Source organism: Nycticebus coucang, chromosome 4 (assembly GCF_027406575.1).
Source record: "Nycticebus coucang isolate mNycCou1 chromosome 4, mNycCou1.pri, whole genome shotgun sequence".
Lineage (NCBI taxonomy): Eukaryota > Metazoa > Chordata > Mammalia > Primates > Lorisidae > Nycticebus > Nycticebus coucang.
This window is the reverse complement of record NC_069783.1, coordinates 85,545,470-85,562,993: the sequence shown is the minus strand read 5'-3', so window position 1 is coordinate 85,562,993 and position 17,524 is coordinate 85,545,470. Positions and strand designations below refer to the sequence as shown.

Genomic DNA, 17,524 nt, shown 5'->3' with positions numbered 1-17,524 from the left:
GTGCAGGCACAAGCCAGTAGTCTCAGCTACTCAGGAAGCTGAGGCAGGAGGATCACTTGAGCCCGGGACTTTGAGGTTGCCGTGAGCTAGGCTGATGCCATGGCCCTTTAGACAGGGCAACAGAGCCACATCCTATCCCCCTTTAAAAATATTCGCGATGGTGCTTAAAACGGCCCCTCAAAGGACATGAATAGACATTTATCTTGGGTGGCACTTGTGGCTCAAAGAGTAGGGCACTGGCTCCATATACCAGAGGTGGTGGGTTCAAACCCGTCCCCGGCCACAAACTGCAAAAAAAAAGGAAAAAAAAATGGACATTTTTCTTTTCTTCTTTTTTTATAATTGATACAGAGTTTCACTTTGTCACTCTCAGTAGAGTTTGATGGCATCAGAGCTCACAGCAACCTCAAACTCTAGGACTCAAGCAATTCTCTTACCTCAGCCTTGCTAGTATCCGGGACCACAGGCACCTGCCACAATGCCTGGCTATTTTTTTGTTTGTTTGTTTAGCAGGCCCAGGCCAGGTTCAAACCCACCAGCCCTAACCACTGAGCAACAGGCCAGCGCCCTAACCACTGAGCAACAGGCACCCCCTGAATAGATACATACATGTATATTTTTTTTTGAGACAAAGTCTCACTTTGTCGCCCTTGGCAGAGAGCTGTGTCACAGCTCAAAGCAACCTCTAACTCTTGGGCTTAGGCGATTCTCCTGCCTCAGCATCCCGAGTAGCTGGGACCATAGGCGCCCACCACAACGCTCAGCTATTTTTTGTTCCAGTTTGGCCAGGCCAGGTTTGAACCGGCCACCTCAGTCTATGGGACTGGAACCCTACCCACTGAGCCATAGGCACCACCCAGAATAGATATTTTTCAAAAAAAGTATAAATGGCCAATAAGTACATGAAAAAATTCTCATTATCACTAATCATCAGATAAATGCAAATCAAAACCACAATGAGATACTATCTTACCCCAGTCAGAATGGCTATTATTAAAAAGACAAAAAAACAGATGTTACAGAGGATGTAGAGAAAAGGGAACTCTTTTGGTAGGAATGTAAACTAATACAAACACTATGGAAAACAGTAAGGAGATTTCTTTCTTTTTCATTTTTGGGGATTGATTCAGGGTACAACAATGAGATTTCTTAAACTAAAAACAGAATTCCCATTGATCCAGCAATCCTAAAGGAAAAGAAATCAATATATCAAAGGGATACCTGTACTTACATGTTTACTACAGTACTATTCACAATAGCAAAGATATGTAATCAGCATAAATGTCCATCAGTGGATGAATAGATAAAGAAAATGCGTTCCTCTTCCTCCCTGGCTGCCGGAGGATCGCCCGCCATCATGAACGACACAGTAACTATCCGGACCAGGAAGTTCATGACTAACCGACTACTTCAGAGGAAACAAATGGTCATTGATGTCCTTCACCCTGGGAAGGCAACAGTACCAAAGACAGAAATTAGAGAAAAACTAGCCAAAATGTACAAGACCACACCTGATGTCATCTTCGTATTTGGATTCAGAACTCACTTTGGTGGTGGGAAGACAACGGGCTTCGGCATGATTTACATGATTTTCTTTGGATTATGCAAAGAAAAATGAACCCAAACATAGACTTGCAAGGCATGGCCTGTGTGAGAAGAAAAAGACATCAAGAAAGCAGCAAAAGGAGCGCAAGAACAGACGAAAGAAAGTCAGGGGGACTGCAAAGGCTATTGTTGGTGCTGGCAAAAAGGCGAAGGGCTAAAGACTCTACAGTGATGTTATCTGCAGCCATTATATAGATTTTTCACAAGAGGATTAATAAAGACTTTTCATGTAAAAAAAAAAAAAGAAAATGTGGTGTATATACACAATGGAATACTATTCAGCTGTAAAAAATAAAATCAAGTCAGGGCAGTGCCTGTGGCTCAAGGAGTAGGGCCCTGGCCCCATATACCCGACATGGCAGGTTCAAACACAGCCCTGGCCAAAAACTGCAAAATAAATAAATAAGTAAGTAAGGGCGGCGCCTGTGGCTCAGTGAGTAGGGCACCAGCCCCATATACCGAGGGTGGCGGGTTCAAATCCAGCCCTGGCCAAATTGCAACAACAACAACAAAAAATAGCCAGGTGTTGTAGCAGGCACCTGTAATCCCAGCTGCTTAGGAGGCTGAGGCAAGAGAATCGCCTAAGCCCAAGAGCTGGAGGTTGCTGTGAGCTGTGATGCCATGGCACTCTACCAAGGGCGACAAAGTGAGACTCTGTCTCAAAATAATAATAATAATAATTCATAAATAAGAAAAATAAAATAAAGTCATTTGCAACAACATGGATGGAAATGGAGGTCATTATATTGAGTGAAATAAACCAGGCACTAAAAGAACAAATATTGTATTTTCACACCCATATGTGGAGCTGAAAATTTTGCACATATGGAGGTAAAGAGTGGAAAAATAGATAATAAAAGTTGGGAAGGGTAATTAGGGGAGGGGGAAGGATGAAGAGAAGTAGGTGAAAGGGTACAAAAACATAGTAGCATAAAAGGATTAAATTCAATGTTTGATAGCCCAATATGATGACTATACTTGACAAAAATGCACTGTACTAGTGTGATAGACACCCTAAATACCCCGACTTGATCACTGTGCGTTATATACATATTACAAAATTTCTCATGGACCCCATAAACATGCACAAATTTGAAAAAAACGGCTTTGGACTGGTGACAATCAGAATGCCTGTAAAGAGATAAATAATCTGTGCTGCATCTGTATAGCTCAAGAGATTCTCTTGCCTCAGCCTCCCAAGTAGCTGGGACTACAGGCCCCACCCACAATTCCCAGATATTTTTTAATTTATTTATTTATTTATTTTATTTTATTTTTATTTTTATTTTTTTTAGAGACAGAGTCTCACTTTGTCACCCTCATTAGAGTGCTGTAGTGTCACAGCTCACAGCAGCCTCCAGCTCTTGGGCTTAGGTGATTCTCTTGCCTCAGCCTCCCGAGTAGCTGGTACTACAGGCACCCACCACAATGCCCAGCTATTTTTATTTATTTATTTCTAGAGACAGGGTCTCACTTTGTCACCCTCTGTAGAATGCTGTGACATCTCAGCTCACAGCAACCTCCAACTCCTGGGCTTAGGCGATTCTCTTGCCTCAGCCTCCCAAGTAGCTGGGACTACAGGCACCTGCCACAATGCCCAGCTATTTTGTTGTTGTTGTTGTTGCGGTTTGGCTGGGGCGGGTTTGAACCTGCCACCCTCTGTATATGGGGCCAGCGCCCTACCCACTGAGCCACAGGCACCACCCTATTTATTTATTTTTTAGAGACAGAGTCTCACTTTGTCATCCTTGGTAGAGTGCTATGGTGTTACAGCTCCAGCTCTTGGGCTTAGATGATTCTCTTGCCTCAGCCTCCCAAGTAGCTGGGGCTACAGGTGCCCTCCACAACGACTGGCTATATTTATTTGTTTATTATTAGAGACAGGGATCTCGCTCTGACTCAGGCTGATCTCAAACTTGTAAGCTCAAGCAATCCACACACCTCAGCCTCCCAGTGTGCTAGGATTAAGGCATGAGCCACTACCCCCAGCCTGACCCTGTCCCTTTAAAAAAAGAAAAAAAAAAAAAAACAGAAAAAATAGGTGCTCTAGGAAGTGTTTTAAACACAGACTCTTTAAACAGGATTTAATGACACTGATTAGGTTATAGATTGTGTTCTAAGATGATGAACTTGGGAGCTCCTGAATCACTTTAGGGTATGTGATTGGATTGGTTTCTTTTGAGATTCGGGACAGGTAGGATAAGGAGAATTAAAACCAAGAGGCGAGGCTGCACCTGTGGCTCAGTGAGTAGGGCGCCGGCCCCATATGCCGAGGGTGGCGGGTTCAAACCAAGCCCCAGCCAAACTACAACAAAAAAATAGCCGGGCGTTGTGGCGGGCGCCTGTAGTCCCAGCTGCTCGGGAGGCTGAGGCAGGAGAATCGCGTAAGCCCAAGAGTTAGAGGTTGCTGTGAGCCGTGTGACGCCACGGCACTCTACCCGAGGGCGGTACAGTGAGACTCTGTCTCTACAAAAAAAAAAGCAAGAGGCGGAGACAAAGGAAGGGGTGTGGCTTCCTGCTTCCCTGCTCCTGGGCAAGGAGTAGCTAGGAAGAACAGATTCTTCTCCTGAACCTCAGAGTAAAACTTCCACCCTGGGCTAGGGCTCCTTACTTCCTTCTGAGATTGTAGCCAAGTGGACTTCTGCACTGTGGGGCCCATAGGACTTCTACTTACACAAAGACTTATAGACTTGAGGAGGTGAGGGTTCCAACTGTTGGTGGGATTTTTCTCTCACTAATGTATTGTGGTGATTCCAGGTAAGAAGTGAATCAAATGTGTTTCTCTTTTGCTGGAGTATTTGGTGGCATTTGGAGTGCTAGCTGTTAAGGAAGATGGCTGAGATGCAAACAAGAGGAGGCTGGGGGTTTGGGGGGGGGATCAGAGCTAAGGCAGGTAGAATTTGCTGGATCTCAGGTTCCTAGTGGACCGAAACATGTTGGGAGAGGTCCTGGCCTTTCTTTTTTTTTTTTTTTTTGCAGTTTTTGGCCAGGGCTGGGTTTGAACCCGCCACCTCCGGCATATGGGGCCTGCGCCCTACCCCTTTGAGCCACAGGCACCGCCCGGTCCTGGCCTTTCTTCATTTATTTATTTATTCAGCAAATATTTATTAAGCATCTACTTTATGTCAAGCCCAATAGAGTGCCCTGGTGTCACAGCTCATAGCAACCTCAAACTCTTGAGCTTAAGCAATTCTCTTGCCTCAGCCTCCCAGTAGCTGGGACTACAGGGCCCGCCACAATGCCCAGCTACTTTTTTGTTGTAGTTGTCATTGTTGTTTAGCAGGCCCAGTCCGTGTTCCAACCCACCAGCCCTGGTGTATGTGGCCGGCGCCCTAACCACTGAGCTATGGGCGTCTGAGCCAGTTTGGCTATTTTTAGAGACGGCTCTCTGGCTCAGGCTGATCTCAGAACTCCTGAGCTCAAGATATCCACCTGTCTCGGCCTCCCAGAGTGCTAGGAATACAGGCACGATCCACTGTGTCCAGCTTGAACAAACCAAATTTTTAAGAATTAAATTGCTTTGCCAGGTGCCATGGCTCATGCCTGTAATCCCAGCACTTGGGAGGCAGAGGCAGGTGGGTTGCCTGAGCTCACAGGTTCAAGACCACCCTGAGCCAGAGCAAGACCTCATCTCTAAAAAAAAATAGCCAGGCTTTGTGGCGGGCACCTGTAAGAGGCTGAGACAAGAGAATCGCTTGAGCCCAAGAGTTTGAGGTTGCTGTGAGCTATGACACCATGCACTCTACCAAGGGTGACAAAGTGAGACTTTGTCTCAAAAAAATAAAAATAGAAAAGAAAATTGTTTTTAGGTCCTTGCTACTCAAAGTGTGGTATGAGTATGGGCAGCATCAGTGCCACTGGGCGGTTCAGCAGAAACAGTGAGAACCAGCATCTTAACATCTGAAAGCACTTTGTTTGCTGAGGTGACACATGGAGAAAAGTAAAGCAGGAAGGGGCAGAGAATGTCCCATGTGTCAAAATTCTGAGACAGTGACATTCCAACTAAGACCAGGGAGACAAGGAGTCTTTCCATATGGATACAGAGGTGAGCAGCTTAGAGACTTGGGAGGTCCTGGGGTTGGGGTGAGTCTGCCTATTCCCTTCCAGTGGGGAAAGAAATGGGGCTGGGAATGAGCAAGAGGAAGGTTATTGGAGGAAACCAGAGGCCCCGGGACAGTGAGCAACTGGTAGTGTCAGGCCTTGCAGGCCCTGTGGGCTTCTGGGCTTCCTTGTAAGGGAGGAACCCTCTGATAGTTTTGAGCAGACAAGTGACATCAGTCAGGATTACATCACATTAAGAGGATTACTGTAGCTACTGGGTTTTTGTTTTGTTTTGTTTTTTTGCAGTTTTTGGCCAGGGCTGGGTTTGAACCCGCCACCTCCAGCATATAGGGCGGGCACCCTACTCCTTTGAGCTACAGGTGCCACTCTTGTTTTGTTTTTTGAGACAGCGTCTCACTTTGTCACCCTTGGTAGAGTGTCATGGTGTCACAGCTCACAGCAACCTCAAACTCCTGGGCTCAAGCAGTTCTCTTGCCTCAGCCTCCCGAGTAGCTGGGACTACAGGCACTCGCCACAACGCCCAACTATTTTTAGAGACAGACCTTGCTCTGGCTCAGGCTGGTCTCGAATCTGTGAGCTCAGATGATCCACCTGCCTTGGCCTCCCAGAGTGCTGGGATTATAGGAGTGAGCCACCGCGCCTGGCCCTATAGCTGCTGGTTTAAAAACTGACTCAGTGAGCGGGAGCTGAGACCAGTAAGTAGGTAGTGGCCCTGATCAGCAGGGATGTGACAGTGACAGTCTGGCAGGGGCAGTCGGATAGAGAGAAGTGGTCAGAGTCAGATTGTGGACGCATTTTAAAAGTAGAGCCTTTGGCAGGACTTGCTCCTGGAGCTGCCTGTGAGGTGGGAAGCAGAGGCTGTTTCCCATGTTCTGGTCTGAGCCAGGGAACCCTAGAAAGGTAGGGTGAGCTCCCCAGACTTCTAAAGATTCTCAGGTGGGAAGAGCAGACTGGTCTGGCCTAATGCAAAGCCCAGAGAGAACCTGGTCTTAGCTGGACATTTGTTGCAAATTTTGCTTTTACTATATAATGTAGGCATCTTCGTTTAACATAGAGCATCCCAGCTGAGAAAACAAAGCCAAGGGGACATACCTTAAGGCTGAAGAGGTGGGTGGGGGAATGACAAGTTGCCTGGGTAAGGGCTGGGGCTAGGGAAGGCCAAGGACAGCCTGAGCACAGGTTCTGTGGCTGGCTGGGAGGAGCCTGGGAAACTGGAGGCAGCAGTCATGCATAGTTCTCGGTGACCAAAGAACAGGTGAAGGCTAGACATGAAGAGTGTATGCTAATCATGGGGAAGGTGGAACAGGTAGAGGCTAAACATTAAGAGTATATCCTAATCACTGGGGAATGGGGACGCGTCTGGCTGGAGGGGACATAATCATATGCATTTTAAATCAAACCCTCCAGGCCAGGCGTGGTGGCTCACGCCAGTAATCCTAGCACTCTGGGAGGCTGCAGTGGGTGGATAGCTTGAGCTCACAAGTTTGAGACCAGCCTGAGCAAAATTGAGACCCCTGACTCTACTAAAAATAGAAAACTGAGACAAGAGGATTGTTTGAGACCAAGAGTTAGAGGTTGCTGTGAGCTATGATGCCACAGCACTCCACCCAGTGCGATAGCTTGAGACTCTGTCTCAAAAATCAATCAGTCAAATCCTTGAGGTGTTTCCCAGACAATGGCTCAAAGGCAAGTGGGTGGGGGGACGGGGGCAGATTATGGTTCAGGTGAGGGATGACAGGCAGTCAGGAGGAGTAAGCACAGTGGGTAAATAAATTCCAGGGAGGGATAGCAGGTCAGATAGGCCAGATGTGAGTCTTATGGCAGGTGCCTTTTCTGCCAATATCTGAGCCCTGTTTAAGCATGGCCAGTGGTGGAGAAAGAAAAAAGCAGGAACAATCACACTTCCTCAGGTCCCCTCCCATCTTCTTCCCAGTAAAACAGCCTGGGCCCCCCCACCCCGCCCCCGCCTTTCTCTCCCTAACACTTGTGACTGCTTTGCGTATTTGGGATGAGACTTTGTTTGCTGTCTGTCGACCACATAAGGCTATAACTTCCCCAAAGCAGAGCACATGTATGTCAAGTTCACATATTGCCCAATACCAAGCCCAGCACCTGACTCAGGATGTCCTCAGTGAAAATGTGTCATACTTAGCTGGGCGTTGTGGCAGGTGCCTATAGTCCCAGCTACTGGGAAGCTGAGGCAAGAGACTTGCTTAGGCCCAGGAGTTTGAGGTTGCCGTGAGCTGTGACACCATGGCACTCTACCCAGGATGGCAGCTTGAGATTCTTGTCTCAAAAAAAAAGAAAAGAAAAGAAAATGTGTCATGCAGTGGGCAGAGCCTTGAACCACAAGGTATACTATACACGAGGACAGTGACGCCTGAGGAAATGAGATAATTATGCTGGTCAACACATGAGTAAGTGAACAACCTGGCTTCAAATCCATGTTTTCCCAGAGCTGTGACCTGCCCAAAGGCACTGAGACAGCATCTGGAAGCTGAGACCTAGCCACAGGCCCAGGGCATGTTGCCTACATATGCAAGACATTGCTGCTAGGCCGGCCAGAGCTAAAAGCTAGGAGTGACCTAAATTGGGGTGGAGGGTGAATCATGGTCCATGGATGTACACAAGCAGCCCTCTTAGAAATGAGGTAGATGGGCTCAGCACCCGTAGCACAGTGGTTACAGCGCCAGCCACATAGACCAAGGGTGGTGGGTTCGAACCCGGCCCAGGCAATGACAACTGCAACAAAAAATAGCTGGGTGTTGTGGTGGGTGCCTATAGTCTCAGCTGCTTGGGAGGCTGAGGCAAGAGAATTGCTTAAGCCCAAGAGTTGGAGGTTGCTGTGAGCTGTGACATCACAGCACTCTACTGAGGGAGACATAGTGAAACTCTGTCAAAAAAAAGAAAGAAATGAGGTAGATGCACTGTGCCTTGAGATAAATGGAAAAAGCTAAATTGCAAACCACAAAGTACAATCTGCCCTCACAATTAATAAATGATAGTTTAGATACAAGTTTGGAGTAATATACCCAAGATACCAACTCCATAATTATCTCTGAGGGTGGAATCGGAGAATTTGGTTTTACAGTGTATATTGCTATTGCAATAGGTTTTTTTATTTTTAGCACAAACACATATTTACGTCGACTAAATGGAAAGACAATTAAAATAATAAAGTTAAATGAAGGTGAGTTTGTAGAATAGACTACTGTAACACATTGAATAGTACTGAACCTCCTTCTTGCATCCTAATGAAAATATTACTGGCTACCCTTCACTGAGCACCTGCTGCGCACTCAGAGTCATCCTCAGCCCTTCAGTTGTAATCACTTTCTCAGTCCTCACAACACCTGTAAAATGTTGGTACAAACCTCCGAGCATTCCCAGCTACAGAGTATGACTGAGTGAGCAGGCTGTGGACCGTATCTCTCCAGCTTCAAATCCTGCCACCACTTTTTAGCTCTGACTTAAGTAAGTTACTTAAATTCTTTGTGACTTAGTTTCCTCATTTGTAAAAAGGGAATAATAGTTTCTGTTTAACACAATAAATGTTTCCGTCTGTAGTTTCATCCCAGCTATTAGATTTAAAATGGATAGTGTGAGTGACCTGAGAACATGTTTAACTGATCTATTTCTTTCTTGGCATATAAGCACAGGGCTAGCCATTTCCATTTCTGCAGAGTTTATTTTATTTTATTTTATTTTTTGCAGTTTTTGGCTGGGGCTGGGTTTGAACCTGCCACCTCCAGCATATGGGGCTGGCGCCCTACTCCTTTGAGCCACAGGCACCGCCCTTCTGCAGAGTTTATTAATGATTTTAGTTTAATTACTTCAGTTTCTTTGTAAATAACTTGTTTTCTTATTTTTATTATACAAGTAATAGCATTTATGACAAAAATTCAAAACAAGTAAGAAAGACTAAAATTATTTATAACTCTCAAACCTGGGGTAACGAATGATAAATTTTATACATATTTATATCTGTTACATATATTAAATACTAATAGGTCCTCAAATTTACACAGTTTTAAGACTTTTTTTTGAGACAGAGTCTCACTCTGTCACCCTAGGTAAAGTGCCATGGCATCATCATAGCTCACAGCAATCTCAGATTCTTGGTCTTGAGCAATCCTTTTGCCTCAGCTTCCCAAGTAGCTGGGACTATAGATGTGTACTACTATGACTACCTAGTTTTTCAGTTTTTCTGGGTTTTTTTGTGTTGTTGGGTTTTTTTTTTTTCGTAGAGACAGCGTCTCACTGTACCGCCGTCAGGTAGAGTGCTGTGGCGTCACACGGCTCACAGCAACCTCTAACTCTTGGGCTTACGCGATTCTCTTGCCTCAGCCTCCCGAGTAGCTGGGACTACAGGCGCCCGCCACAACGCCCGGCTATTTTTTTGTTGCAGTTTGGCCGGGGCTGGGTTTGAACCCGCCACCCTCGGCATATGGGGCCCGGCGCCCTACTCACTGAGCCACAGGCGCTGCCTGTTGTTTTTTTTTTTTTTTAAACTCCAACTCGTGGTCTTAGGCAATTCTCTTGCCTCAACCTCCCAAGTAGCTGGGACTACAGGCATTTGCTTTTTTTTTTTGAGACAGAATCTCACTATGTCTCCCTTGGTAGAGTGCCGTGGTATCGCATCACAGCTCACAGCAACCTCCAACTATTGGGCTTAAGCAATTTTTTTTTTTTTTTTTTTGAGACAGAGCCTCAAGCTGTCACCCTGGGTAGAGTGCTGTGGCATCATAGCTCACAGCAACCTCCAACTCCTGGGCTCAAGCAATTCTCCTGCCTCTGCCTCCCAAGTAGCTGGGACTACAGGTGCCCACCACAACACCTGGCTATTTTTTTGTTGCAGCCGTCATTGTTTGGTGGGCCCGGGCTGGATTCGAACCCACAAGCTCAGGTGTATGTGGCTGGCGCCTTAGCTGCTTGAGCCACAGGTGCCGAGCCTTAAGCAATTCTCTTGCCTCAGCCTCCCAAGTAGCTGGGACAACAGGCGCTGGCCACAATGCCCGGCTATTTTTTTTGTTGCAGTTATCATTGTTTAGCAGGCCCAGCTGAGTTCGAAACTGCCAGCCTGGGTGTGTGTGACCGACACCCTACCCACTGAGCTACCAGCACTACCTCCTGGCTATTTTTTTTTTTTTTTTTTGTAGAGACAGAGTCTCACTTTATGGCCCTCGGTAGAGTGCCGTGGCCTCACACAGCTCACAGCAACCTCCAACTCCTGGGCTTAAGCGATTCTCTTGCCTCAGCCTCCCGAGTAGCTGGGACTACAGGCGCCTGCCACAACGCCCGGCTATTTTTTTTTTTTGGTTGCAGTTTGACCGGGGCTGGGCTTGAACCCGCCACCCTCGGCATATGGGGCCGGCGCCTTACTGACTGAGCCACAGGTGCCGCCCAACCTCCTGGCTATTTTTTTTTGTTTGTAGTTGTCATTGTTGTTTGGCAGGCCCGAGCTGGGTTCAAACCCACCAGCTCCAGTGTATGTGGCTGGTGCCCTAGCCGCTGAACTATAGGTGCTGAGCCCCCAGCTAGTTTTTCTAATTTTAATAGAGATAAGGTCTCACTCTTACTCAAGGGTAGTCTCAAACTCCTGATCTTAACCAATCCACCCACCTTTAATATTGGAGTAATATAACATTTATTAAATATTTACAGGTTCTCAAATTTATACAGATGTGCTCAGTGAAAATATGTCATGCAGTGGGCAGAGCCTTGGACCACAAAGGTATACTATAGTCATCAAATCCTATAATCTAGGATTACAGGCCTATGACTCATTTTTCTTTCTTTTTTTTTTTTTTTTTTTGGCTGGGGCTGGGTTTGAACCCACCATCTCCGGCATATGGGGCTGGCACCTTACTCCTTTGAGCCATAGGCGCCACCCTTCTTTCTTTTTTTTTTGAGATAGAGTGTCACTTGTCACCCTCTGTAGAGTGCTATGATGTCATACCTCACAGCAATCTCAAACTCTTGGGCTCAAGCTATTCTCTTGCCTCAGCCTCCCAAGTAGCTGGGACTACAGGCGCCTGTCACACCTGGCTATTTTTCATTGCAGTTGACATTGTTGTTTAGCTGGCCTGGGCCAGGTTCAAACTTACTAGCCCCAGAGCATGTGGCCAGCACCCTAACCACTGAGCACAGGTGCCCTATGACTCATTTTCTTTTTCTTTTCCTTTTTTTTTTTTTTTTTTGCAGTTTTTGGCCAGGACTAGATTTGAACCCACCACCTCCAGTTTATGGGGCCAGCACCCTACTCCTTGAGCCACAGGCGCCATCCAAGACTCATTTTCTTAGGTGAGTCCGTTATAATTCATGTTTCTAAGTCTATGACCAAAATGTATTATAGACATCAATGATTACATAGTATTTACATTATATGATATAATATAATCTACCCTAGAAATTTGAGTCTAATGTTTTGATTTTTTTTTTTTTGAGACAGAGTCTCACTTGTCACCCTCAGTAGAGTGCTACGACGTCACAGCTCACAGCAACCTCCAACTCTTGGGCTTAAGCGATTCTCTTGCCTTAGCTGCTCAAGTAGCTGGGACTATAGGCACCCACCACAATGTCCAGCTTTTTTTTGGTAGCAGTTGTCATTGTTGTTTGGCAGGCCCAAGCTGGGCTCAAACCTACCAGCTTTGATGTATGTGGCCAGCACCCTACTCACTGAGCTTCGGGCACCGAGCCAAGTCTGTTGTTTTTAGAACAAATATACTCATTCATAACAAAATAATAATATATTTAACAGAAAGTTTCCCTTCATTTTTTCTAGTGGAGATTCATTCATAGTGAATATAATGGAAAATTCTGAGTCTTATGATTCTTTTCAACATGAACTTGAGGATTATATCAGAAAACAGAAAGCCAGAGGATTACAACCAAAGCTTTGTTTTACAAAGGTGACAGAAGACTTTGCATACCCAGAAATGGGCCACACTGACCCCAGACTTCCAATGCTAGACCAGGGACGCTCCTTCACAAGGCTCCCTAAATTTTCTTCTTCCTACAAAAGGCTGAAAACAGTGAAAAGCCAGGTGTCTCCCTTGCCTAAAATTCATCACACCAGACAAAGAGTGGAATCTCTAAACCACTGCCAGAAAATACATGACCATTCCTTCACACACCAGTGGCTTCCAAGCCCACCTGTGCAAGGAGTGAATGCAGGCCCCCTCAGGACTCAAAGCAGGGAAGAAACCCATCACCTCTCCTGGGAGTACCACATCAGCGTCCATCAGGGGGGCCAGCAAGACAGAGGCCAGATGACATGGTACAGGGAGAACAGAGGAGGGGGAGCAGCCAGGGTGGAGCACTTAGAACCCAAGAAGAACCACCAGGACAAAGGAGATTCCCACAAAGAGAACAGGGGCCTCAGCAAGAGAAAGGCAGAGGTGGAGCCATTCAGTGCAGAGAGGGCCAAACACAGAAAGAAGAGCTACCACGATGAAGATGTGGCCAAAGAAGCAAGAAGGTCTCATAGAGAGAAGAAGGGGCCTGGCATCGAAGGCCTGGAGGAGAGGGACTTGTGGGACGAAGCCATCCTTGGCAGTTGTTACTGATGGCTGGGAGCTTGGGGCCCCAATATTAAGTAATTTGCATCTGCTGAAAAGGATGGATTAAATAACATTGAAGCAATTAAATGACCACCGACTTTGAAGAAAATAAAATTTCATACTCTATTCAACTATAAAAACCCAGGTGGTTTAAAGATGTACATGTAAAAAAGTATAAAGTATAAAAGTATTAGAAGAAAATCATATTCAGTCTTGGAGTATGGATGCCTTTCCTAAGTAAAACACATTGGCCAGGGGCTATTAGAGAAGGAAAATTAATAGATGTGATTATAGAAATTTAAGATGTAGGCTAGTGTAGAGTCCTTGCATGCCTGCCCTCTCGTAGCTGCTTTCTCAACCTAGCCCAACAGCACCATGGTGGATGCCTTCCTGGGTACCTGGAAGCTAGTGGATAACAAGAATTTCAATGAGTACATGAAGTCAATTGGGGTAAGTTTTGCTATGAGGCAGGTGGCCAACATGACCAAGCCTACCACAGTCATCCAAAAGAATGGGGACACTATCATCCTCCAGACACAGCACCTTCAAGAACACAGAGATCAGCTTTAAGCTTGGGGTAGAGGTTGATGAGACAACAGCAGATGACAGGAAGGTCAAATCCACTGTGACACTGGATGGAGGCAAACTTGTCCACCTGCAGAAGAGGCAAGAGACGACACTCGTGCAGGAGCTAAGTGATGGAAAACTTATCCTGACGCTCACCCACAGTAGTGTAGTTTGCACTCGCACTTACGAGAAAGAAGCACGACCTGTCCATGCCTTCGCTGACTGCTGCCAATAGGCTGACCCTCAACTCAGAACCACATTGCCTCATTTTTTTCCTCTGCATTTTATATAAATGCATCTTGGTTGAGGGATTCTTCTGGAGTCAGGTGCCACCAGCCTGGATCCAGTTCCAGTTCTTATTGTGTATGTGTGGTTTGTTTTTCTTCAAAGGGTGCTCTGAGGTCAATAAAGCAGAGCCAATGCCAAAAAAAAAAAAAAAAAGGAATTTAAAATTTAAAAAAAGATGTGTGTAGAAACTTAAAAAAATGTGATTGCTGAAATATTTAAAATTTGTGTTAAGCAGATTTTGTAAGATTTTTAAAACAAATGTTTAAAACAAAGCATTATATGTATGCATATCAAGGCTCTAGAAAGATACAAAATATACCAATAAATGTATGGGCAAAGAACTGAGTGGGCGGGGAACATAACTCAGGTACCGAATATTGCCATGTATCATGCACTCCTGTGTATAATACGCGCCCATGTTCTTGGCCCAAATTTCCAGGGAGAAAATCTTTTGTTTTAATTTTTAATGTAAATTTTTAGGCTCCTCGCCCATAGCACAGTGGTTATGGTGCCAGCCACATACACGGAGGCTGGCCAGGTTCTGCACTCATAGCACAGTGGTTATGGCGCTGGCCACATACACTGAGATGGCCAGGTTTGAATCCAGCCCAGGCCAGCTACAACAACTATGACAACAGCAACAAAAAATAGCTGGGCATTGTGGCAGATGCCTGTAGTCCCAGCTACTTGGGAGGCCGAGGCAAGAGAATTGCTTAAGACCAGGAGCTGGAGTTTGCTGTGAGCTGTGATGCTACGGCACTCTACCAAGGGCAACATAGTGAGACTCTGTCTCAAAAAAAATTTTTTTTGTTTATATTTAGGTACTTGTTTTTTGTATTATAAAGGAATTTTAGCATTTATTTTTTAACATTATGGTAAAAGAAATTTTATGTAATATAAATTACAAAACACAAGAACAGATACAAAGTACAAGAAATTGTATTGGTAACATTTACAGTTATGTACTCATTTTCAAAGTGTATTTTTTTTCTATTTTGAGTTTTGTATCATATAAGACTTTTTCAGGAAATAAAATACTTTTAAAGGAAATAAACAGATTGAGAAGGAAGTCATTTGCATCACTGTATTTATGTCCCTGTGCTTAGCAAATTATCATTGCCTCTGAGCTGCAAGCAACTACTTTGCTCAGCTTTGTGGACAGTCACAGATGTGGTTTGCCAGTGACCTGTTGTAAGTCTCTGCCAGTAGAGGGCGCTGGAGGGTCGTTATGAGGTGACCCCAGAAAGAAGGGACTTTCCTTCCCCAAGTTTGTCCTTTTTTTTTTTTTTTGTAGAGACAGAATCTCACTTTATGGCCCTCAGTAGAGTGCCGTGGCCTCACACAGCTCACAGCAACCTCCAACTCATGGGCTTAAGCGATTCTCTTGCCTCAGCCACCCAAGTAGCTGGGACTACAGGTGCCCGCCACAACGCCCGGCTATTTTTTGGTTGCAGTTTGGCTGGGGCCGGGTTTGAACCCGCCACCCTCGGTATATGGGGCGGTCGCCTTACCGACTGAGCCACAGGCGCCGCCCAAGTTTGTCCTTTTTTGTGGCCACAAGTCTGTATGTGTGTGTTTGAGGGCAGAGAGGGGTATAGCTGTAGCCCGTCCCCGCCAACAAAATGTCTTTGTGACTGATGGGCTGTGTGGTCTGGTTCTCTGAAGAAGTCTGAATCTCAGTTCCTTCCTGTTTCACCCTTCCTCAGCCCCATAGGTAGGGCTTAGAGCATGAAAACTATACCTGCAGGTCAAATCTAGCCTGCCACCTTCTGCACTGTCCTCGAGCTAAGAATGGTTTTTATATTTGAACTCCAACTAAGAAAAATGTTATCTCAACAAAATGGATCCCATTCTGGTTCAGCACCTGAGGTTCAAACGGCTAAGGCGCCAGCCACATTCACCCGAGCTGGCGGGTTCTAATCCAGCCTGGGCCCGCCAAACAACAATGATGGCTGCAACCAAAAAATAGCTGAGCGTTGTGGCAGGCGCCCTGTGGTCCCAGCTACTTGGGAGGCTGAGACAAGAGAATCACTTAAGCCCAGGAGTTGGAGGTTGCTGTGAGTGGTGATGCCATGGCACTCTACCCAGGGTGACAGCTTGAGGCTCTGTCTCAAAAAAAAGGATCCCATTCTTCTTGTTAATAGAACCATATGCCAAAATATAGACTCATTTTATTTTGAATTACAAAACACAAGAACAGATACAAGGTACAAGAAATTGTATAGGTAACATTTACCTATACACATACAGACTTGTGGCCACAAGATTTCTATGTTATGTAAGTTCCTACGTAATATCCTTGATTGTACCTGTTGCCCTCAAAGCCTGAAATACTATCTGGCCCTTCACAGAATAAAAATCTGTCATCCCCCGCCTTACAGTCCTCTTGGGTTGCTTTTGGTAGTTAGTCATCTTTTATTAGTTAATAATTCCTTGTATTTAATTTTCTCTGTTTTAATTACTAGGTGGTTTCTTTTTCTTTCTTTTTTTTTTTTTTTTGTAGAGACAGAGTTTCACTTTATTGCCCTCAGTAGAGTGCCGTGGCGTCACACAGCTCACAGCAATCTCCAGTTCCTGGGCTTAGGCAATTCTCCTGCCTCAGCCTCCCGAGTAGCTGGGACTACAGGCGCCCGCCACAACGCCCGGCTATTTTTTTGTTGCAGTTTGGCCGGGGCTGGGTTTGAACCCGCCACCCTCGGTATATGGGGCTGGTGCCCTGCTCACTGAGCCACAGGCACCACCCTACTAGGTGGTTTCTATCTCCTGACTTGGCCCTGACTGATACAGACCTGTTAGTCATATAGCTTCTATCAATTAATAAGAAAATATAGGGCGGCGCCTGTGGCTCAGCGGGTAGGGCGCCGGCCCCATATGCCGAGGGTGGTGGGTTCAAACCCAGCCCCGGCCAAACTGCAACAACAAAAAAAAATAGCCAGGCGTTGTGGCTGGCGCCTGTAGTCCCAGCTACTTGGGAGGCTGAGTCAAGAGAATCGCCTAAGCCCAAGGATTTGGAGGTTGCCGTGAGCTGTGACGCCACAGTACTCTACTGAGGGCGATCAGGTGAGACTCTGTCTCTACCAAAAAAAACAAACAAACAAGAAAATATAAACAACCTAATTGGGAAGTAGGCATGCATCTATTTCATTTAATCAATGAATGTTTATTGAATTCCAGTCATTGTTTTAGGCACTGAGATACAGCCCAGAATTAAATAAATGCAAAGACAGGAGGAAGGAAGGAGGAAAGGGTAGAAGGCCAAAGGGCTGAAAACATCAGCCTAAACCATCCCTTACTATTTCAAACTCAGACTAAGATGCTGGGGGTTGGAGTAAGGTAAAGAATAGAGAGTAATTTAGAGAGAAATCTGTGAAGAATTTGTGAACAATTAAACCTAGAGCAGCATATGGAGTTTGGGAATATTTTTAGGCTGAATGATGTGA

The 17,524-nt window shown here is 45.6% G+C and overlaps 2 pseudogenes across 1 annotated transcript; both read left to right on the top strand.

The window, feature by feature from the left end:
* The first annotated feature begins 1,297 nt into the window (after positions 1-1,297).
* On the top strand, positions 1,298-1,783 carry LOC128583668 (40S ribosomal protein S24-like; annotated as a pseudogene). Its single transcript, XR_008379517.1, has one exon. The product of XR_008379517.1 is annotated as a 40S ribosomal protein S24-like (transcript).
* Positions 1,784-11,131: 9,348 nt separating this feature from the next.
* On the top strand, positions 11,132-14,923 carry LOC128583669 (fatty acid-binding protein, heart-like; annotated as a pseudogene).
* The last annotated feature ends 2,601 nt before the right edge of the window (positions 14,924-17,524 follow it).